Here is a 25,427-nt window from a genome sequence, read left to right as displayed (position 1 = left end):
TGCCCCGCGGGCGACTGCTCCCCCAGCCGCGGCACGTGCCCAGCCCCGCTTTGCACCCCAGCCCAACCGACCCAGCCCTTAGAGCCAATCTTTATCCCGAAGTTACAGATCTGACTTGCCGACTTCCCTTAACCCCCTTGTTCCAACATGCCAGAGGCTGTTCACCTTGGAGACCTGCTGCGGATATGGGTACGGCCTGGCGCGAGTTTACACCTTCTCCCCTGGATTTTCAAGGGCCAGCGAGAGCTCACCGGACGCCGCCAGAACCGCGACGCTTTCCAGGGTGCGGGCCCCTCTCTTGGGGCGAACCCATTCCAGGGCGCCCTGCCCTTCACAAAGAAAAGAGAACTCTCCCCGGGGCTCCCGCCAGCTTGTCCGGGTTCTTTTGCGTTACCGCACTGGACACCTCGCGGCGCTGATCTCCGCCACTCCAGGTCCGGGGATCTGAACCCGACTCCCTTTCGATCGGCCGGGGGTGACGTAGGCCATCACCCCGCGCTTCCGAACGGCGTTCGCCCATCCCTTAGGACCGACTGACCCATGTTCAACTGCTGTTCACATGGAACCCCTCTCCACTTCGGCCTTCAAAGTTCTCGTTTGAATATTTGCTACTACCACCAAGATCTGCACCCGTGGCGGCTCCACCTGGGCACGCGCCCTGGGCTTTCGTGCTCACTGCAGCGTCAGTCCTACTCAGCGTGGCCTAGCCCTCGCGGCTCTTGTTGCCGGCGGTGGCCGGGTATGGGCCCAACGCTCCAGCGCCATCCATTTTCAGGGCTAGTTGATTCGGCAGGTGAGTTGTTACACACTCCTTAGCGGATTCCGACTTCCATGGCCACCGTCCTGCTGTCTATATCAACCAACACCTTTTCTGGGGTCTGATGAGCGTCGGCATCGGGCGCCTTAACCCGGCGTTCGGTTCATCCCTCAGCGGCAGTTCTGCTTACCAAAAGTGGCCCACTGGGCGGCTCGCATTCCACGCCCGGCTCCAAGCCAGTGAGCCGGGCTTCTTACCCATTTAATATTTGAGAATAGGTTGAGATCGTTTCGGCCCCAAGACCTCTAATCATTCGCTTTACCAGATAAAACTGTGAGACACAGTGCCAGCTATCCTGAGGGAAACTTAGGACTTAACCAGCTACTAGATTGTTCAATTAGTCTTTCGCCCCTATACCCAGGTCGGACGACCGATTTACACGTCAGGACCGCTACGGGCCTCCACCAGAGTTTCCCCTGGCTTCGCCCTGCCCAGGCATAGTTCACCATCTTTCGGGTCCTATCACACACGCTCATGCTCCACCTCCCCGACGGAGCAGGCAAGATGGGCCGGTGGTGCGCCCGGAGCCACAGGGGGACCCGGGATCCCACCTCAGCCGGCGCGCGCTGGCCCTCACTTTCATTGCGCCACGGGGTTTAGTTCGGCCCTCTGACTCGCGTGCGTGTTAGACTCCTTGGTCCGTGTTTTAAGATGGGTCGGGTGGGTAGCCGACATCGCAGTGAGCACATTGTTCCACGGCCCCAGAAAGTGACGAGGTCCGGACGATGGGTCGCTGTAAAGCTGGCGGCCGGAGCCGCCAGCCACCTTCGCCCCAAGCCCTTCCTGGTCCAAGCCGGTCCAAGAATTTCACCTCTAGTGGCACAATACGAATGCCCCCGGCCGTCCCTCTTAATCATGTAAATAACGTTTTTTAATGCCAGTGAGAGCGAGCAGTCAGTATAATAATTTGTGCATCATGTGCGGATTAGACCTACTGCAATTGTGCAGACACAAAAAAAGAGAGCGGGGGTGGGGAGGAGGTTACTGCTGAAACCTGTGCAGCGTATCTTTCTAAGGCGATACTCTGATCAACCAGTGTTCCAGGCGACTGGTTGATCAGAGAGCTGATTGGATCAGTCTGATAAGTTTCTCTGGTTCCTCTCTGGCAGTCACCTAGTTACCACTCAAAGCTGTGCATCCTGTGAAACGGCAGAGGTTCAATCCTCCAGTAAAAAATTAAAATATTTGACTAATTTTACAGCAGAATATACTAAAGTATATCCACGTCTAGTGAAGGGGAGGAACAGTGGCGGATCTAGACCAAATGTACCAGAGGGCCAGGAAGGGCCAGCGTGTTTTCATGGGGGCCCAGAAAAACATGAAATAAAAAACAGAGCAAGAGATTCAAATATATTAAGACAGCTGCATGAAGGGAAATTTATTTTCAATGAGGTTCAATAAAAATTATTTTTCTTATAAGGTCAATATACATTTAGAATTTAGGAATTTTAAATATTTTTGACTTAATTTAAGTTAAAACTACCGTTTTCTATAAAATTTATATAGAATTCAAGAAAAACTGTTAAATTCATCTGTAGAAATTTGAGCATTTTTATTCTATTTGTTGTGGGGGAAAAAAACATTTAGCAGATAAAAACTGTGACCTTATTGTTTTTGAATAATTACTAAAACAGTATTCGTAATGAAATAGATCTTAAGGACCAATCAGTAAACATGTCTGTTCCAGCGCAGATCATCATTAGAATTTGTTTCAAGTATTATGTCTTCAGCACAGGGGCCATAACAGGGGCCAGGACATGATCTAAAGGGGCACTGGCCCCTGTCTAGAACCAGCCATGGTGAGGAATGATGACACAGTGGCGAGGTGCACTGTATGCTGAAGTCACATGAAAAACAGAAAGCACAGCTGATGTTCAAGGCTACAAGATTGAAAGTATTGAAAATAAAAGACCAATACTGTTCTGTTTAGTGTTTAAGAAATTACTGTTAGTTAATAAACAGTTGGTGAAAAGTTGCTGAGCTTAAGTGTGTATGTATGGGGCATGCTGCGGGTCCCGTTGTGATACTACAGCCAAAAGAAAAAACACTTCAAAATGAAGACCATCAGCTCCTGGATTACAATTGGCAAATTCTTAATGTATGGAAATGTACATAAGTTTGAACCTTTAAGATCTTTTTGTTGGACTTCAATTTTGAACCTATAACCAGGTCTGCTGAATAAGAATAAACATGTTAAGGTTGTTTCTCTTTCACCAGGGAGGTTGTCTCACTTTGCATTAATTGCTTGCAGTTCAGTTTGGAACATTTGGACATAAACAATCTGCCATTGACTGTGATGACAGTCAACTGTGATCATCTTTTTGTAAGAAGCTATTGGTTTTTACTATTTTCTTATAGACATGCATGCGTATATGTGTTTAAAAAAAGATTTCAGCAGCCCTTCTCGCTGAATACCTTAAATTGTACACCTTTGCTGATGGATGGATGTTTTACAAGTCAGCAGTTAAGCAGATTGAGCATTATTTGCTACAGTATGATGCATCTCTAAGTATTATTACTGAAGCTAATTTCTGTATAAAATAATATTAAGTTTCCTATTTCCCAAAATGTTGAATGAGGAAGTGGCCAGAGAAAACTTACTGTGATCCCACTTCTAAAGACTGCATTCAGTAATCGAAGATCAAGATATATATACATGTTTTAAGCTAAAAGAATTAAGAGCCAAGTTAAAGCTGCAGCAAAACTTATTGTTCATATGTATCAGGGCAGATTTACAGAACGCAGTGTAAATAAACAACAGGTGCATATGGGAAGGCTGAGAATGACCTTGCTATTTGGAGATAGGAATGTAGGGAGTATCATCACTCTGTTGGATTGTCTGTGTGAAACTGTAAGATGTGCAGGGGAGGGTGAGAGTTGCTCTTTTGGAATGTAATAAAACAATTAAGCTCTTTTGATAAAGCCATAAAACAGTCAATATCAGGTGGATTGGTTGCTTTTAAAACAAATTTGAATTTTTCCAGCTATTCAAAGGAAAATTATACTTTCAAAAAATCTTTAAAAAGCAGAAACTTGGAAAAAGATTGGGATTTAATGAAACAATATAAAGCACATTTTTACAATCCATGAGGTTTTTATTGCTGCTCGTTCATCAATTTAGAAGCGATTACAATAACTGAAAGCTACTTAGCTACATTAATTAGCTTGTAGCTGACTAACTCTGAGACTGACACACACTTATATATGTCTCAAATCTTCATGTGAGACTCCTCTATAGATGATCTACTTCATTCTAATATCCATTGACCATAGCTCTAACACTGGGCCTAAAACAGTTGGAGTGTTGGTGGGCCTGGTTTCAACAACACACGTAGCAGCGCTGATTGATGCATTGCTAATGAAAGCCAACAAGACACTGAATTAACTAAACTCTGATCATTTGCAGCTGATCTCTTAGAAAATCCTCCAAAAACAAAAGCAAAACTGAGCAAAGACCATTAAATCTGTCCTAGCTTTGCTTTTATTTTCATCTGAGGATATTTTCATCTGAATAAAAGTCTGTTTCTGGAATATATCCAGCAGATAGCTTATCATTCAACTAAAATTTGAAGCAAAAACTAAAACTGGAGGGTTTTTTTTCTTAATAAATTCATTCAGAAAAAGATGTGCAACACCATGCCAACATTGCACAGTATGGGTCTGCCTTGATTTTATATTTACAATTTAAACTTATCAATTGCTTGTTCTATGGACAGCAAACTTGCTTCATCTGTAACTAATATGTTGTTGTTGCACTTTATCATGTTTATTCCGCTCATTAAAGAAAAAATAAGAAATCATAAATTTAAACATTTTCTGGCCATTTAATTCTAATTTACTCAGGTCCAATATAATTAACTTTCAAATGTTCACTTCCAAATATTCACCCAGGACCTGAGTATTTACCAGATTAGCTGCGTGAAGCTGACACCCCACCCACGTCAAAAAACTCTGCAAATAGACTGAATGGTTAGTGCAACGTTAGTGCAGATTTGTGCAGAAAAAAATATTGTTTGTGCTACTTTTGTTTAAGAGATATTAAAGATAATTTTTTAGGTCATCCAGAGGTCACCATCCCCCCATTAAACTCCAATTTGATCCAAAGTGGTCTCATTTTTTAGTGCTTCGTTTGTGCTGATTTGTGCAGTTAAAACCGACATTTGTGCTGCTTTACTTTTTGAGATATAATCATTTTAATTTTTTGGCTGATGACAACACCATCCCCCCATCAAGCTCCGATTTGATCCAAAGTGGTCTCATTTTTTAGTGCTTCATCTGTGCTGATTTGTGCCGTTAAAACCGACATTTGTGCTGCTTTACTTTTTAAGATATAATAGATTAAAATTTAGGCCGGTGACGTCACCATCCCCCCTATTAGAGAGCTGCGGAAGTGAACAAGTCAGCGCTAAAGCAAAGGAGTCTGGTCTAAGTTAGTTTGAGTCACCTATGCATGTTAGTGGATGTTTCAAGTGTGTAACTGATGACATGTAAGTTTATTATGCCTTGTGTGTTGTAAAATTTCCTTATATAACCTCTGTTTAACTGTGTTGTTTTGTAGCTGCAGCTTTAGGTTTGTAGCTGCAGCTTTAGTAGTACTAACTATCTGTTTATAGTCAATGTTGTTCATTTTTTGGGCTTAGCCTGAACGTTTAAGTTTATATTACATGTTTTGTTATTCAGTCTTTATGCACAGTGATACAGAGTTTATAATCCTGTTTGACTATCATCTTGTTGAGTTAAGTTGTTTGGGCTAGATTGACCACTAGGTGTCAGCAGGCTAAATGATATTTCTTTATGGTGAATGTTATTTCATGCCTGATTACTAACTTTATGCTTACCGATTATTACTGATATTTAGTATGATATTATTTGTGTTTTTCTTTAGACCAACTTCAAGATCCTTGCATCTACTACCTGTATACCTTAGCCCTCCAATAAAGCTGCACTCTGTAAGTATTTTTACCGACCTTCCAGGCAGACACCAGTGCACCTCAACCTCATTTATAACTCTTCTAGTATTCTTCAGTACATATTTTTATGTATTTCTACTGATAAAGCAGTGACATTATTATGAAGCTGTGTCGTTTACCATCACCAGCAGGTTCAAAACAAATTGTATCTGTGTCTTACATCTACATCCATGTTGGCTCTTTTTCATTTATCAACAATAACCTTGGAATGAAAAGTTTTATTAAGATTTGCAGCCCAGTAATACTGTATGTGCAGACTGCTACGTTTTTAATATAACGTTTATGCTGAGCTCATTAAATAAAAAACAAATTGCTCTACATTGTTAGTAATTTCTAATTCTTTAATTAAGCCAATATATTAATTGTTGGACAATATTTCCCACTCCACGCATGAAGCTAGTAATGAACTGGAGAGGACCTTCACCCTAATTGAACCTTTAGCTTAAACAGACAAATTTTTTTGGATATTGTTCCTTACAGATGCTGTTTTACTTTATAGTCTAACCACAGTGCTGTATTTTGTTAAAGTTTACTGCTAGCCTATAAACTGTAATTAGCTTATTTTTGGGTGCAGAAACACCAAAAAGGAGTAATAATAATAATAACTAGAAAATTTCTAAAGAAATTTTGAGGGGGGCCACCTACTGCCCGTCTGGGTAACTGGGCCAATACGGCCCTGGCAAGTGACATTGGGGCTCCCCAGACCAACTGCTTACGCCTTTGAGGGCTGCTGAGGGAAGGAAAGAGGGCGAGGTCATGGGCAAAGAGAGCTGTGTGCCACTTGTGCTGAAATCTGGGAAATAGACGTGCACAGCATATGATGCACAAGGGTAATATGGTTTGTCCATATTGAACCGCAGTGGGTGAAGCGCAGTTGGCGGGCTCCGCCCGCCTGCTAGGAGCCCTTGCAGCAATGAAAAAAATCACCAATGGCAGGCTCCGCCCGCCTGCTAAGAGCCATTGCAGTGATGAAATCACCAATGGGGGGCTCCGCCCGCATGCTCAGAGCCATTGCAGTGATGAAATTACAAATGGCTATGAGCAATATGCCAGAATGTATGAGTGTGTATAAGGAAGAGGCTTTTATTCTGTAGAGTCCCTGTAGTGTTATTTTGAAAGTCTATCATGGATGTGCATCAAAAGATGGGTCATGCCCAGCAGTGATATAGAATCCATTTCCAAATGTTAAATCACTGTTTTTCCATGTTATTAGGTGAATAGCTGCTGTATTAGAGAGTAAATGGGAGACTTTTATTGTGAAATTTGCTCTGGGGTGTGTTTTGAAAAGGTCACTAGAGTCTAAAAACAGCAACCTGGAAGAGTTTGGGTCATAATGTTGAGCCATTTGCATCAATTATTGCATTAGTATAATCTAGAGGCTTTTTTTTGTAGGGTCCCTGGAGTCTTATTTTGAAAGTCCAACAGAGTTGTGTTTAGAGAAAATGGTCAGACCCAGCAATGATAGTTGATGACTTTCCAATCGTTAAATCACTCTTTTTTCCATGTTATTAGGGCAGTAGATGAAGATGAAATTGGAGGCTTTTATTTTGAAATTTGCCTTAGGGTTTGTTTTAAAACAGTCTCCTAGAGTCTATTCTCTAAAATGGGGTTGAGTTTGGGTCATAATGTTGAGCCATATAGGGCAATAAATATATGTAAAAAATATAGAGGCTTTTATTTTGTAGGGTCCCTGGAGTCTTATTTTGAAAGTCTATCAGTGTTGAGTGGCAAGGGAAGTGTCATGGACAGCAGTCATATAGTATCCATTTCCCAATGTTAAATCAGTGCTTTCACCCTCCATTAGATTAATATGTGCTGTTTAAAACAGCAGAGGTAAAATCTCTTTGAAGCACGGTTACCTTGACAACGCTTAACGAGCCTGTCTGTGACAGAGAGAAAAGCGCAGCACTATGGTTCCTTCGCTCTCAGGCTTTTTTGAATGGGAGGAACAGCTCCGAACAAACGACTGCTGAGCAAAAACCGTATGAGTTATTCAAAAAATTTCTTCACCGTGAGCATCAGCAATCCTTCGACTCCAACTATGCCAACTTTGGTGTATGTGTGTCATTCAGAACAATATTTATGACGAGTTAAATACACATAATGTCATTCGTTTTTCTCCCCACTGCTGCTCCAAAACCAATGGAAAAATGCTCTGATTGTCATCGACTTTAGGTCGGTCTGGAGGGTTTTTAAGGAAAAGTATTAATCCTACCGTAATTCCGAAGACATTGTGTGGGTCCAGAGGTTGCAGCCTACAAACTGACCAAAACTGGTGACTGTAGCTCCAAATATGTGGCCGTGAGGCAAGAACAAAATGTTTTATCTTAAAAAAACGACAGCCTGCTTCACTCTGCCTGCTGCAGAAGCTAACTGTCAGCTAGCTTTCAGGTGCTTATCCTCCGAACAAACGACTGCTGAGCAAAAACCGTAAAAGGTATTTGAAAAATTCTTTCAGTGAAAGCAACATCTATCCTTTGTCTCAGACTGGGGTAACTTTCATGTTTGTAGGTCTTTCACAACCCAAAATGAAGCACAAACAAAATGGCTGACCCCACCTGCTCCTCCCTTTGTTTTAACTGCAGCACGACAGTCTCACTCACCTTTAAGCTGCTAAAGCACCCCTCCGAACAAACGACTGCTGAGTAAAAACCATAAAAGGTATCTGAAAAATTATTTTTATCTAAGCGACAGCTATATCTTGTCTTCAATTGGAGTAACTTTCATGGCTGTAGGTCATTTACAACCTGAATGGGAAGAGAAACAATAAGAAAAAACGGGTCCTCAGTCCTTAGATTCTAACTGAGCTAGCTGCAGCAGCTCACTGTCCCCTAGCATTAAGGTGCTTAGAAAACCCTCCAAACAAACGACTGCTGAGCAAAAACCGTATGAGTTATTAAAAAAAAAATTTCACCTTGAGCGTCAGCCATCCTTCGACTCCAACTATGCCAACTTTGGTGTATGTGTGTCTTTCAGAACAATATTTATGACGATTTGAAAACACATAGTGTTGTTCGTTTTTCTCCCCTCTTCTGCTCCAAAACCAATGAAAAACGGCTCTGATTCTCATCGACTTTAGGTCGGTCTGGAGGGTTTTTAAGGAAAAGTATTAATCCTACCGTAATTCCGAAGACATTGTGTGGGTCCAGAGATTTCAGTCTACAAACTGACCAAAAATGGTGACTCTAGCTATAAATATGTGGCCGTGAGGGCGATTTTAAAATGTTTTTTGGTCTTAAAAAAACGGCTGCCTCACACTCTAGTTTTTCAGTTGCTCCACTCTAGCAGGGTGGATTTTGCCAAAACTTTGTGGTGCTTGAGGTCTGATTATACAAAAACCGTAGCAGTTATCAACATGCCGTCTTCAGTTTTATGCAGACGAAGGATTTATCTACAAACTGAGCTTTAAATTGTTTTTCTACGTGAATGTATGCCGACACAGTGAAGCGCTGTTTTTTATGCTTTTTTTTACCTCTCCCCATTCATTTCCTATGGGATTTTTTTTGCGACGTTTTCGCTAATAATTCACAAACCTTCGGACTAGTTTTATACAAGCACACATCACCCCATTGGTCCGGACGCCTGTGCCAACTTTGGGCCCGATCCGACAAACCGTGCGGGACTAGTTACGCGCCGAAGTTTCGGTGGCGAGGAGAACTATAAGCTTGTATAATAATACGCGGAATAAATATGTGAGATAGTAGTAGGTGGGCCATGCCTTCGGCATGTGGCCCCCCAATAATACGCGGAATAAATATGTGAGATAGTAATAGGTGGGCCATGCCTTCGGCATGTGGCCCCCCTAATAATACGCGGAATAAATATGTGAGATAGTAATAGGTGGGCCATGCCTTCGGCATGTGGCCCCCCTAATAATAAAAATAATACGCGGAATAAATATGTGAGATAGTAGTAGGTGGGCCATGCCTTCGGCATGTGGCCCCCCTAATAATGTAATGAAGTATGACTTCTAAAATCAACTATAACAAAGTGCCCTTGAATATGTAATAAACCTTTTACTTTCAAATAAGAACAAACACTTCTGATTTGGAAAACAAACTTTATGTTAACATTTGAACATTTTGATAAAAGAAAACGCCTTTTTAAAACTGTAATATGGTCCTAACAACTGGGAACTCTTCTGGGCTTCTCAAAACTGACCTCCAAAGTATATTTCTTAACAGCATTCAATCTGCTGTGTATAACACAGCATGTGGTTGTACTTAGGTATTTTCAGGCACTGTCTTCACTACCTTTGCCAGATCATCATAAAGTTCCCACATACAGTACATGGAGCTCTTCGGCAGTAGGCAGTGTAATGTCCAAGACCGTGTTTGGTTGAGCTAGCCTTGAAAGCGATCACTCCTTTTAAGATCAGTGTCTTTCCTTGGGGAGCCACAACAGAGGGACATTTACACAAAGGAAATTCAGTTGTGTTTGCTATATTTTGACAACTGCAAAGACAGAATTGGATCTTTGTCACCTAATTCTAAATCTTTTTTCTCCTGCTTTGCTTTTCGTAGGGTCGCCAAATTTGGGAGGTGACTTGGTTCAGGATCTCCAATATCCATCGATTCCGATGCCTTCGATGACCTCCATACAGCCAGCTCCATCCTGCCATCACACAGCTCTTTTGAAATTTGATCCATTCCTCAAAAGGGACTTCAATCTGAAAACATGAGCAGCTGCCTACTCCTGAAGAAATAGAGCCAGAGTCAAACTCATGACCAGATGTTATGTCTGTTTAACTTTACGAAAGTGTACACAGCTTTTGGAGACATCTTGTTTTCCAGCTGCTGACTTAATTCAGTCCAAATAGCTGCAGCAGGAGTGGTTATTTTGCCATTTAGAAGGATGGCCTCTTTTGAATTGCAGACAACTGCAAAAAGGGAATCCCTGTCTACTGATGGCTTTCGAGGTATCTCGTTGAAGGATAAAAATAATTTGATTAGCATTAATACAAATATTCTGACATATAGAATTCTGCTACAACTAAAAACTTCAGTTTAAATTACTGTTCTTCCCTAAATCAATATGCCTTTTATGCTTAATTGTAATTATAGTCTGTTTTTTGGTTATTACACATATAGCATTTTTATGACTTGTTAACTTTCATTTAAAGTAGTAGTTCAACTTAAAAAATGTGCCTTAGCCCTGTGGAGTCTACAGATGTGCCTAATCATAGATAACTGTATGTTTTAATAAATTTAAAAAATCTGGAATTAAAATGTAATTGAATTTTGGATTTACAGAAATCTGTTTGCTTTGTATTAAATTAAATATCGGATACCCTGGCCAACTTAGCTAAAAATAACATAGTTGCTGTTGATCGTGTCACGTTTGTTACTATAACCTTATTTGTTGCTAACATTTACTGCCATGTGGCTGCTAGCCCTGTATGTATGGCAATCAACCATGCATCTCCCATTATTTATTATCTTACCTTGCTCTAAAATCACGTTTGACAGATGTTGAAGTTTAAAGGATTTCACTTTTATTAATATATATGATCTAATTTGCTATCTTTCTACGCACAGTTCACTGACTCACTAGGTGGCATCACTCACTGTAAAGTCGTGTGAGGACTTCAAATTTGCCAAACAGTCAATGCTGTTTTAATAACTCTTACATTTAATGTCATAAGTTACAAATTAAAGTTTGATGCATTTTATTTAAGCATAAAGAAGTTGGTTAATTAAAATGACACTCAATTGCCTACGTGCTGTGCACTTCTAACTTCATCCTTCTGGCGCATCTCAGTTATTTTTTTAAACCAGTTTGCTGCTCAATGTGCGGAAAATAAGGGTCAACAATGTGAATACGACTATCAAAACCACCTTAAAAGAAATCACAGTTACAATATTAGAATAATAATAATGGAATATAAGTAACAGGTAAAATATTTGTAGAAGTTTGTATAAGTATATAACTGTTGCAGAATGTGAGGATTTGATCATGTGCAGGCTCAGGCTGGTGTGTTCCCCTCTCCATTTGTGAGACAACAATATTGTATTTCTGTGGATAAAGGTTAATATATTGGTGGCTTTGTTGACAGTGCTATCTAAAGCAAAGTTCTTTAAATGAGGCACAATAAATCACGCTGCAATCAATCTTTATTATGGAATACAAAACAATATAAAACACATTTTACAATAACAGCTAAAACAACTTGCAATATAAAACAAATATATGAAATTAACTGCTTTCTTGAGAACAGTGGTTAGACCAAACGGTGCATCTGGCCACATCTTCTTCCACCAAGGCGTTCTGACAGCGGACAACAACTGCTGTTGTTGAATAACTACTTTCCTTTCCAGCATGGGGCAACCAAGCCATTGTATAAAATAAGTATTCTTATAACAGTGGAAAGTACAAAAAAAAAAATAACAATAAAAACACGTTTCCCTAGAGATCTTTGCCAATTAGCATGAATATATAAATAATCTAATAAGAAGGGGACAAACAGGCTCGGTAATCTTCATAATAATGACACTGATTTATCAGTAGAAACATTTTAAAAAGACTTCCCTTCTTTCCAGTGTTGGCGGTGAGATATAATTTACTTTTGTCCCAGACTAAATTACTGACAAGAATTTACAGCATAAAAAGCGGCCTGAAACAAAAACAGCAGCAGGTGAAATTAGTTGTAGATGTGTAATAAATGTAGTCTGTTGTGATCATCACCTGCAAGTATAGAGAATATAATTTGAATCGGACATGCAAGCAGCACAAATGACCGTTTTAACGGCACAAATCAGCACAAACGAAGCACTAAAAAAATGAGACCACTTGGATCAAATCGGAGCTTGATGGGGAGATGGTGATTAGCCTGACGTAGTCCGACTCAATTCTAGTCAGAATGAGTCTGATGCTGCTCCATAGAGCTGTGATTATGGGGCGTGTTTCGAACGAACCAGGAAAAAAAATGCCTCTGCACTCAATTGGATAGACCTACAACCAATAAGAGCAACGGAGTGCGTGACGTATGTTAAGCGACGCATAGTTGTTGTCAACAAAAATCAAAGCGTGCAGTTTCACGCCTAGAATAAGAAGATGAGACTTGATCGCGTTTCTCTGTTCCTCTTTTAAAATTAATTTGCTGTCGATATCTTCTAGAACAGACCTAATAGCAGAATCTACTCACCTCAACTCTCCAGCGGCAGCCATTATTGTTGTCACCCAAGCGCGCATTGGTCACATGGTTGATTACGTTACTGTTTGTCATCTGTCCATCATCGTATAAAGCCCGCCCTGACAATTTGATTGGATCGCCTGACAGTGGGCTTTAATACTCGCGCTACTATGGAGCAGAGCCAGACCGAACTTCCCCGACCTCAAACTTTGTGGGCGGGACTAAGTTCGGAATGGCACCCAGGCTAGATGGTGATGTCATCAGCCAAAAAAATTAAAATGATTATATCTTCAAAACTAAAATAGCACAAATGTCGGTTTTAACTGCACAAATCAGCACAAACGAAGCACTAAAAAATGAGACCACTTTGGATCAAATCGGAGCTTGATGGGGGGATGGTGACATAATCAGCCAAAAATTAAAATGATTATATCTTCAAAACTAAAATAGCACAAATGTTGGTTTTAACTGCACAAATCAGCACAAACGAAGCACTAAAAAATGAGACCACTTTGGATCAAATCGGAGCTTGATGGGGGGATGGTGATGTCATCAGCCAAAAAATTAAAATTATTATATCTTAAAAAGTAAAGCAGCACAAATGTCGGTTTTAACGGCACAAATCAGCACAAACGAAGCACTAAAAAATGAGACCACTTTGGATCAAATCGGAGCTTGATGGGGGGATGGTGATGTCATCAGCCAAAAAATTAAAATGATTATATCTTAAAAAGTAAAGCAGCACAAATGTTGGTTTTAACGGCACAAATCAGCACAAACGAAGCACTAAAAAATGAGACCACTTTGGATCAAATCGGAGCTTGATGGGGGGATGGTGACGTCACCGGACAAAAATTAAAATGATTATATCTTAAAAAGTAAAGCAGCACAAATGTCGGTTTTAACGGCACAAATCAGCACAAACGAAGCACTAAAAAATGAGACCACTTTGGATCAAATCGGAGCTTGATGGGGGGATGGTGACCTCTGGATGACCTAAAAAATAATCTTTAATATCTCTTAAACAAAAGTAGCACAAACAATATTTTTTTCTGCACAAATCTGTACTAACGTTGCACTAACCATTCAGTCTATTTGCAGAGTTTTTTGACGTGGGTGGGGTGTCAGCTTCACGCAGCTGACACAGCGAGACTGAGTGCACACAGGGCCGATCACAGCAGAGGCAGGGCCCAGGAGTCTACAAGCAGTTTTTACCTTAAAGACATCTACCAATTACTACACTAGAATGGTATTGTAATCTGCATTTAGAGTGACTGATTCAGGAGCTTATATTTGAAAATGTTAGACCACACAAGCTGAGTTTGTCAAACTGTAGCAAAGTGAATATAAATTAAAAACTGATCACTGAGGATACTCTAAGGTGGATTAAATGGATCTTTACTCAGTCAACTGTTCAAAATAGAGTGGGTTACATCAAATAGATAAATTAGGAAGGTTGAGTTCAGTGGATAAAAAGAAGAGAGGCAGACAGCGATAGATTAAATGGGGGGTGAGTTTGATAGAGAAGGGGAGAAATGGGCAAAGACTATCGAAGTGCGGGTTCAGTAAGAATTAGAGAAAGGAAGTAAATGCAGCAACACTAGGGAGGCCGGGATCCCACTAGTTGTGTATTTATGGAGGTAGTTTTTGAGAAACTTCCAGCAGCAGTGATAGATATCTATGAATAATATATTAGCGTTACGGGGATCAACAGGTAGATGTAATATCTTTCTAAACAACACGGCAGTAGTTTGAGGATATTTATTTTTATTTATTTTATTTTTTATTTTTTCAGGACAATATCAGTAGCGATGGCAACAACATAGAATATAAATTATAGGAGTAACTTTATCGACAGATTTTAAATGGCCTGCTAAATTTTCTTTATATCATCAGGGGGTGGGGTATTCTTAAAGAGAGGAATAAAAAAGAGGATTTAGAGATGTTTTACTATGTGATAAATTAAACTGGGGTTTTTTGATAAATAGTTTGGTCAGTTATTAATTAGCAGAATATTAAAGGGACAACAAGTTGAAACTTTAACATTTGGGAATGGTAAATCATAACATTTTGGGAGCAAATGTTTAAAGCATATGATGGTTTCTTTCCATATAAGCAATAACGATGAAGACTTAATGAGCTAATGAGCTTATGGTAATTCAATAACAGGCCCAGGAACTAAACCTTCACCATTATTTTTTTATTTTATTTGTTTTGATTAATATTATTTGTTTTTTTGTTTTTTTACTGCGAGCTTAGTTATAAATAGCATTTGAGGGGCTATATACAGTTTGGGGTATGGGTAACCATACTTTTAATGCATGAAGCATTAAGAACACCTGACTTTACTTCACTACAGCTGCAATTAATACTTTAGAGGGGATGCACACTTAATATGGTAGTTTATTTGAGATAACACAATAAGAGGAGATTATGTTTCCTGCACATTTTTGGATCTGGTCAGGGGTCTAGATATGATGACAACTATTGACTGGTTCTGGGGATGTTGGAACAGAATTTCTTTTTGTTTTGTTTTGTTTGTTTTTTCTCATCGGAGCACTGCTTTTTTGGAGAATATTTTAAATGGACTATAGCTGGACACTTTGCATAGAGGGGGTGCAGTCGAATTCAACACCTTCAGGAACTGTGTACTGCTGAGTTTTGGGAACGCAGCAGCAAGTCAGAGTACAATCCTGTGCTCTGAGCAGATGAACAATTCAATATGACATTTCCTCTTGAAGGGAGGAACATCTCTGACGCACTGTTTCCTTCTACCTCTATGTGATACTGCTGATGACACAGATAAAGACTTATCCTTCAGGGGGTGTGGGGACACATGGCCCCAAGACTCTTATGGTTCAAAGCTGCTGTGGTAACAAAGGGAAACCTGATGGACTTGTCCGAACATCGAACTTTTTTGCATGTTGGAGAGGATCACTGCTCCAAGATACACTTTTTCTTCCAAACCAGTAGCGGGATGGCTCCTGACCAGTTTCCCACATATAGATCCACTCACATAGACACACACACATACTGTCACGTAACAACACGCCCACACACGGTTAATGACTCGAAGAACACACAAGGGTCCACATGGGAATTAAGTTTTCTTTCATGCACTAACATTCACGGATACAAGGTCTGATGGGGGAGTTTTTAAAGAGGGGTAATCTGCGCCAAGCTGGGTTTTTCTTAGAGATTAAAGAACTTTTCATCATTTTCAATGGGGAGGGGATAAAAGTAAACTAAAATGCAGTTATAAGTTTAGACGAAACTAAAACTTAATCTGCTATGATGTAGAAATGGTTTTAAAATTCATTTATTTAATCCATGAATTGAGTGTTACAATGTGTAAAAAAGGGTTGAATGTTTTCTAAGTATTTACAGGTTCCTTGAATGAGATTATATTAGTTGCAGTGATTTTGAGCTTATATGAACAAAAAATGATGAGCTGAAACATCCATAGGATGTTCAGGCTGAATACATACTGGTATAAATAACTTTCAACTGCCAGGCATTGAAAGGTAGGTTACGTTTAATGTTTAATGTTTTTGGGGATTTTTTAAAAAAAATTTTCAATAGACACTAAAATAATCTGCTGAAAAAACACAGAGTCCATGGATAATTAATTTAAATGTAGTCAATTTAATGGGGATTTAAGGGATAAAGGGAAGGTAATTGTGGATAAGAATATCTGGTCGTGACTGCATGGAGAACAAAGGAGCTGTGGAGGCCAGACGAGACTCTGATTGATTAATTAGATTGATGTGTGATAGAGACACTGAAAGAATTCATCATCATCAGTGATATTCATCATTTGTTTTTAACTTGGACCAGGATAATTCTTTATTTAACCTAATTGTGATGTATATGTTTTGATTTATTTTGATTTTGTTTTGATGAAAATCATGGAAACATTTTGCTCCAGACCCACCAATATCACGTCGTATGGCCACTTTTTCTTTGATGTAGGAAGACTCTGAACCTTACAGGTTCTTTAAGTAGTTGGTAATGGTAATTATCAGATTCAAAACAGGGTTTTCTTGCTCAGATTGGCCGAGAGTGGGATTTCCCCGGGGTCACCCCGGTTTTTACTACTTTTAGAGAGGGTAGCGTTTTCCGGTGGAGAACGGCCCAACCTGTCCTGTGACGTCCCCTACTGTGACTGAATGATTGGTAAAGTTGGATAGATGGTTTATCCATGAGGAGCGGTCACATTTAGGAGGCCTCCAGGTGGGAGTGAGAGTAGATGAATTTGGCCTTATTAGATTTATAGGCTTAGGTTATCTAGTCTAAGGTAACTTAAAATAATGTGCGCATAGGAAACTAAAACAGCTTTCCTTTAATTAGATGAAACCCAAATTGTAGTTAAATGCTGAAACTGTGGTCTTGAGTGAGAACATTTGGTCTGTGAAGCTTTGATTGTGATTACTTTTGATCCCTAATTAATGATACTTGACTAATTATAGATGCTCTCTGAGTCACCAGGTCCTTCAGAGATGTGTCGCTTCCTGTGTTTTTAAGTTACCTGTAAAAACGGTAACTTATCAGGGGGAGTTGTTAGGTTTTATTATTTATACATCATGTGCACTGTTATTTTGTTAGATTAGACAGAGCAGAAGGCCTTCCTTCACATTGTGGATGTCACGGTGTGTACGGAGGTCATCTAATCAGGACAGCCTTCGTGTCTTTAAGAATACACAGGATATGGGCACATCTTGGAGCCAGACTGATAGGAGAGCTACTGTATCTGTAACCCTGAGACAGAGAGGCAACCTGCATGGAGTTCAAGACATGGATGGCGTGTCAGTTTCTGATACGGACAGCTAAGCATCCACATGATGCTACACAGACTCAGAAGGTATAAGAAGTAGAAGTTCGGGGCTCAAACTTTGCCGGACGCTTGCAGATGTGATTTTTGAACCACAGCTGTGCAGCTCTAAGCATTTTTCTCTGTCCTGTAACGACCTGATCTGGAATAAACTCTGTTACTTTTTTACTCCTGTTTTTATATGGTTTTACCCAGTTTGAGTTAAGAGTAGTAAATAACTTGCTCCCAGGAAAAGAACCGATGAGGAGGCCCCCGGGGCGCTACAGCCTTTACTTCCAATGGGACAAATCCTCCTCACTTTAACAACAGCAATCTGTGAACAGCTAGTTTATTAAGTATTTCATCTGCAAAGTCTCTCTTCCTCTGTGGAGGACACCTGTCATACCAGCTATATGAAACTCAATTTAATTAATAATAAAGTTTATTCATCAAAATTACAATAAACAGTTGAACTACCGGTACATCCCTCTCTTTTTCACATGAATGACTAAACTTTATTAACCCCCTGTATGATAAAAATGGATACTTATCCTAGGACGAAACGTACAAGACAATTTAACCCAGTCTCATGGGAAAATGTACCCCCACTACGTTGGTCCACACTGCAAAACGTAGTGGAGGTACATTAATGGCCATTTTTTTGTGGTACTGTTACGTTTCTTCTGCCTATACGCTTTCTATTGTTTTACGTCCTAGTCACGTGACTTTCAAGATTCCAGCTGGGAGAAGAAAAAAATATATATAGATGGCCGACATTCGCTAATTTTTGTGTGGAAAGATTAATAACTTGAGTTTGTTTAGGCAGAAGAAACGTAACAGTGCCACAAAAAAATGGCCATTAATGTACCTCCACTACGTTTTGCAGTGTGGACCAACGTAGTGGGGGTACATTTTCCCATGAGACTGGGTTGACACACTTCCCTAATGAGCCATTGCCTGCCTATCGTCTGTTTTTCTTTGCAAGCTGTTTTTACAGTTAAGGTCAATACAGCCTTAATGTCTTGTACTAACTGGATACATCAAATGCTAATGAGCCATTGCCTGCCTATCGTCTGTTTTTCTTTGCAAGCTGTTTTTACAGTTAAGGTCAATACAGCCTTAATGTCTTGTACTAACTGGATACATCAAATGCTAATGTTGTTTTCAGCTTCACTTTAGCTGCAGATGAGATGTTTTTTTGCCCCTATAAATTTGTAAAGGAGGTTGGGTCACATTGTCCTCATTATCGTACTAAAAGCTGCTCCCTTAAGGACACTTTAAGACTTGCAAAATCTGTATTTCTTCTTGCAGCTTAAAAAAAAAGCCCAAGATTAAACTGTTTTTACACATAAAATACAATTTTGGATTAAAAGAGATGAGTAATTTTAATTGTAATAATGGCAGAGACTTTAATCTTGAAACCTCCACAACTTTGTGGCATGGACTGTTCAATCTTGAGTTGTTTTTCATGCTCAATCCATTTGTGGAGGATGTTTGCTCACTTCAAAATGTGTTTTTCCATCTAAAAGTGCCTCTCTTGCATAAAAAGCCCAAGATTAAACTATTTTTACACGTTAAATAACAAAATCTTACAACTGCTGCTCTGATGGATTTGCATGAAAATTTTAAATCTTGATTTTTATTTTGCCCCATTCAATAAATGGAGCGCTGATCATTCAGCATAACTATGTTAAAATGGGGGATTTCAATAGGTGGGAGATCTGCATCTGGTTCTCCAGTAACTTAAGCTTCATGTTTTCAAATCTCAGATCATCTTTGTGCTATCGGTACAATCAGCGTGCAATCTAGAATCTGTTGCAGTATCTTGAAAGTAGCAAATCTTGAAAACAGCAAATGCAGCCAAGTTAAAAAAAAAATATTTCAAGCTTGTGGAACCAATGGTATAAAAAAAACATCAGTGAAGCCAGCCAGATATTTATGTTCTACAGGACGACCTCTGTTCAATAAACTTAACTATATTTGTAAATATTTCTATATTTAAAATATTTAAATATTGTGAGATATTTCTTTAAAGTTATTTTTTGGAAGTGACAACGCTAGCTCTGGTTGCATGTCTATTAAAAAAATAAAAAGGGTCATAGGACCCTTTAACAAGCACTTCTTTCCTGTGGGACTGCAAATGGTTTATTTTCTGTGATGCACAAGGAACCCTCCGGCTTTTTCCAGATGGGTTCTGTACACATCTTTTCATTTTAAGGCTGGACTTTATTTGTCCGGCTGTGTGGGCAGCTGAAACCTTTAAATATTTTTTTATCTAACTCTGCTTTTAGAAAAACGTTCCATAGATTTAAAACTACTATGATCAGAAAAAAAGAGACTTGGCTGTAACGTTTCTCAGTTACATGACTTGAAATATTAATGTTGTTTACCAATAGAGAACAGGTAAAGCAGTTCTGATTTTTTTAAATTCATTTTTTGTCTTCCATTTTGGAGATAGTATGCATACAGTCACAGAACACATTTAAAAAAATTACAGCTGATGTTCTCTTAAGTTCTCTTTTTTTTTAGGTCTGAATCCCTCCAAAGAAATTTCAGTAATGTTAACTGTTAAAAGGAATAAAATGGATAAATGTTTTATATTTAAATGTTTTAAAAACTAAGCGGCGCGTGTATGACGTCATATCCGCACGGCGAATCAATTCCGGTGGCAACTTCACCGACACGAGGCCACAAAGTTCGTTCCTCTTGTTGAGAGGTAAGCCAACACTCATAACATGAAGGCGAATAACTGACCCCCGGACATCCGCCGTTATATTTTTTATCTAAATGTTTTAAAAACAAAGTGGCGCGGGTATGCCGTCGTCCCGGCTGCAACTTCACCGACACGAGGCAGCAAAGTTACCTTCTGTGGTTTATTGTGGTAACCTGTGCTAAGATAAAAATCCCCAGCTGTTTATTGTGTGCTTATACACTCTATCAGGTTTGGAGATTGGTGATGAGTTTATTTCTATGCTGAGGTTCGGTTGTTATTTTTCATAATCCATGACGTCGATCTTTAGTTCCTTTGGGCAACGACTGAAAGCACAAACTGAACTGTTCATAATGTATCATTTATGGTACGCCAGCATTCATAACATGTAGCTGAATCACTGCCCCAGACATCCGCGTTTATATATTTTTAATTTATATGTTTGAAAAACAAAGCCGGCGCGCGCGCGCCGGTTACCATTCATTCATCCTGTCCTCTGATCTGCTGCTGGGTCTTTTCCACAGGAGAGCAGCAGCAGCTCAGCAGGAGCCAGAGCTCCCAGGTCCAGCTTCCTCAGCAGATGAGAGCCATCAGCACTATCGGTAATATCCTCCTGTTCTATTGGGAAATAGATCACTAGATGTGCACCAACAGTATTTAGTGCATTTTTAGTGCTGATACATGTTTTTATTTTGCATAATCTGACTTCATGTGAACTGCCTTCAGTAAAATTATAATTATGGTCCAATGGCAGCACCTCCAGGAGCTTCTGGGCCGCTGGAAGAGCGTCAGGAACTACCTCATCCTGACGCTCCCTAAAATGAATGAGACAAGGCTAATGAAGGTTAGCCCACCCCTGCTTCCCTCCAAACTTCAACTGTCTAACTATATGAACCTTTCTTCATTTAGCATCTTTTCACTCAACTAATCATTGTGTGCAGCAGTCTCCGCCCCCTGCTCCAGCTGGTCAGTGCCCTGAGCTGGAGGACTGTGGCCTGGAGACCACTGCGGTCAAGAGAGGCTGCATTTCCACCAAGGCCGCTCAGGTAAAACTTGCCCCTTTCAAAGGAGCCTGATCTAAATTCTAAACAGGGTGGATTGCTCATAAAACATTTCAGTGTTTGTTTTTTGGTTGTTAAGTGGAGTTCTGTGTTTGTTGTGTGTTCATTTTACAGGTCAGCTGTGCCACCGGTGGGTGGGGTCACATTTGTAGATGGAGTTAATACCTATAACTGTGGTCGATGACCTGTACATGGCCCATGCAGCCATGTACAAGTCATCAGGTCCCAGCAGTGGGTGGGGAACCTGTGTGGATGGAGTTAATACCTATAACTGTGGTCGATGACCTGTACATGACCCATGCAGCCATGTACAGGTCATCAGGTCCCAGCGGTGGGTGGGGAACCTGTGTGGATGGAGTTAATACCTATAACTGTGGTCGATGACCTGTACATGACCCATGCAGCCATGTACAGGTCATCAGGTCCCAGCGGTGGGTGGGGAACCTGTGTGGATGGAGTTAACATCTACATCTGTGGTTGATGACCTGTACATGGCCTATGCAGCCATGTACAGGTCATCAGGTCCCAGCAGTGGGTGGGGAACCTGTGTGGATGGAGTTAATACCTATAACTGTGGTCGATGACCTGTACATGGCCCATGCAGCCATGTACAGGTCATCAGGTCCCAGCAGTGGGTGGGGAACCTGTGTGGATGGAGTTAATACCTATAACTGTGGTCGATGACCTGTACATGACCCGTGCAGCCATGTACAGGTCATCAGGTCCCACCGGTGGGTGGGGTCACATTTGTAGATGGAGTTAATACCTATAACTGTGGTCGATGACCTGTACATGGCCCATGCAGCCATGTACAAGTCATCAGGTCCCAGCAGTGGGTGGGGAACCTGTGTGGATGGAGTTAATACCTATAACTGTGGTCGATGACCTGTACATGACCCATGCAGCCATGTACAGGTCATCAGGTCCCAGCGGTGGGTGGGGAACCTGTCTGGATGGAGTTAACATCTACATCTGTGGTTGATGAACTGTACCTGGCCTATGCAGCCATGTACAGGTCATCAGGTCCCAGCAGTGGGTGGGGAACCTGTGTGGATGGAGTTAATACCTATAACTGTGGTCGATGACCTGTACATGACCCGTGCAGCCATGTACAGGTCATCAGGTCCCACCGGTGGGTGGGGTCACATTTGTAGATGGAGTTAATACCTATAACTGTGGTCGATGACCTGTACATGGCCCATGCAGCCATGTACAAGTCATCAGGTCCCAGCAGTGGGTGGGGAACCTGTGTGGATGGAGTTAATACCTATAACTGTGGTCGATGACCTGTACATGACCCATGCAGCCATGTACAGGTCATCAGGTCCCAGCAGTGGGTGGGGAACCTGTGTGGATGGAGTTAATACCTATAACTGTGGTCGATGACCTGTACATGGCCTATGCAGCCATGGGTGGGTGGGGAACCTGTGTGGATGGAGTTAATACCTATAACTGTGGTTGATGACCTGTACATGGCCCATGCAGCCATGTACAGGTCATCAGGTCCCAGCGGTGGGTGGGGAACCTGTGTGGATGGAGTTAACATCTACATCTGTGGTTGATGACCTGTACCTGGCCTATGCAGCCATGTACAGGTCATCAGGTCCCAGCGGTGGGTGGGGAACCTGTGTGGATGGAGTTAACATCTACATCTGTGGTTGATGACCTGTACATGGCCTATGCAGCCATGTACAGGTCATCAGGTCCCAGCAGTGGGTGGGGAACCTGTGTGGATGGAGTTAATACCTATAACTGTGGTCGATGACCTGTACATGGCCTATGCAGCCATGGGTGGGTGGGGAACCTGTGTGGATGGAGTTAACATCTACATCTGTGGTTGATGACCTGTACATGGCCTATGCAGCCATGTACAAGTCATCAGGTCCCAGCAGTGGGTGGGGAACCTGTGTGGATGGAGTTAATACCTATAACTGTGGTCGATGACCTGTACATGACCCATGCAGCCATGTACAGGTCATCAGGTCCCAGCGGTGGGTGGGGAACCTGTGTGGATGGAGTTAACATCTACATCTGTGGTTGATGACCTGTACATGGCCTATGCAGCCATGTACAGGTCATCAGGTCCCAGCAGTGGGTGGGGAACCTGTGTGGATGGAGTTAATACCTATAACTGTGGTCGATGACCTGTACATGACCCATGCAGCCATGTACAGGTCATCAGGTCCCAGCGGTGGGTGGGGAACCTGTGTGGATGGAGTTAACATCTACATCTGTGGTTGATGACCTGTACATGGCCTATGCAGCCATGTACAGGTCATCAGGTCCCAGCAGTGGGTGGGGAACCTGTGTGGATGGAGTTAATACCTATAACTGTGGTCGATGACCTGTACATGGCCTATGCAGCCATGGGTGGGTGGGGAACCTGTGTGGATGGAGTTAATACCTATAACTGTGGTCGATGACCTGTACATGGCCCATGCAGCCATGTACAGGTCATCAGGTCCCAGCGGTGGGTGGGGAACCTGTGTGGATGGAGTTAACATCTACATCTGTGGTTGATGACCTGTACCTGGCCTATGCAGCCATGTACAGGTCATCAGGTCCCAGCGGTGGGTGGGGAACCTGTGTGGATGGAGTTAACATCTACATCTGTGGTTGATGACCTGTACATGGCCTATGCAGCCATGTACAGGTCATCAGGTCCCAGCAGTGGGTGGGGAACCTGTGTGGATGGAGTTAATACCTATAACTGTGGTCGATGACCTGTACATGGCCTATGCAGCCATGGGTGGGTGGGGAACCTGTGTGGATGGAGTTAATACCTATAACTGTGGTCGATGACCTGTACATGGCCTATGCAGCCATGTACAGGTCATCAGGTCCCAGCAGTGGGTGGGGAACCTGTGTGGATGGAGTTAATACCTATAACTGTGGTCGATGACCTGTACATGGCCCATGCAGCCATGTACAGGTCATCAGGTCCCAGCGGTGGGTGGGGAACCTGTGTGGATGGAGTTAATACCTATAACTGTGGTTGATGACCTGTACATGGCCCATGCAGCCATGTGCAGGTCATCAGGTCCCAGCGGTGGGTGGGGAACCTGTGTGGATGGAGTTAATACCTATAACTGTGGTTGATGACCTGTACATGGCCTATGCAGCCATGTACAGGTCATCAGGTCCCAGCAGTGGGTGGGGAACCTGTGTGGATGGAGTTAATACCTATAACTGTGGTTGATGACCTGTACATGGCCTATGCAGCCATGGGTGGGTGGGGAACCTGTGTGGATGGAGTTAATACCTATAACTGTGGTCGATGACCTGTACATGGCCTATGCAGCCATGTACAGGTCATCAGGTCCCAGCAGTGGGTGGGGAACCTGTGTGGATGGAGTTAATACCTATAACTGTGGTCGATGACCTGTACATGGCCTATGCAGCCATGGGTGGGTGGGGAACCTGTGTGGATGGAGTTAATACCTATAACTGTGGTCGATGACCTGTACATGGCCTATGCAGCCATGTACAGGTCATCAGGTCCCAGCAGTGGGTGGGGAACCTGTGTGGATGGAGTTAATACCTATAACTGTGGTCGATGACCTGTACATGGCCCATGCAGCCATGTACAGGTCATCAGGTCCCAGCGGTGGGTGGGGAACCTGTGTGGATGGAGTTAATACCTATAACTGTGGTTGATGACCTGTACATGGCCTATGCAGCCATGTACAGGTCATCAGGTCCCAGCAGTGGGTGGGGAACCTGTGTGGATGGAGTTAATACCTATAACTGTGGTTGATGACCTGTACATGGCCCATGCAGCCATGTGCAGGTCATCAGGTCCCAGCGGTGGGTGGGGAACCTGTGTGGATGGAGTTAACATCTACATCTGGGGTCTCATCATGGCCTGTATAGGTCATGATAGCCAGAATGGAACCATCCTCCTGAGTGTAAGTACTTCATTAGTTT

The 25,427-nt window shown here is 41.7% G+C and overlaps 1 long non-coding RNA gene across 2 annotated transcripts; it reads left to right on the top strand.

Annotated features, from left to right (window-relative positions):
* The first annotated feature begins 20,402 nt into the window (after positions 1–20,402).
* LOC119777715 lies at positions 20,403–21,762 on the top strand. 2 transcript variants are annotated; one of them, XR_005279953.1, is made up of 5 exons: positions 20,403–20,445; positions 20,964–21,041; positions 21,203–21,283; positions 21,381–21,485; positions 21,615–21,762. It is a non-coding gene; the product is annotated as an uncharacterized LOC119777715 (long non-coding RNA). The 2 variants fall into 2 exon arrangements; XR_005279952.1 differs by lacking the exon at positions 20,403–20,445 and having other exon boundaries at positions 20,911–21,041.
* Positions 21,763–25,427: the final 3,665 nt, after the last annotated feature.

This window comes from Cyprinodon tularosa, unplaced genomic scaffold (assembly GCF_016077235.1).
Source record: "Cyprinodon tularosa strain WSP-4 unplaced genomic scaffold, ASM1607723v1 ctg1262, whole genome shotgun sequence".
Classification (NCBI taxonomy): domain Eukaryota; kingdom Metazoa; phylum Chordata; class Actinopteri; order Cyprinodontiformes; family Cyprinodontidae; genus Cyprinodon; species Cyprinodon tularosa.
This window is presented reverse-complemented; position numbering and strand designations above follow the sequence as displayed.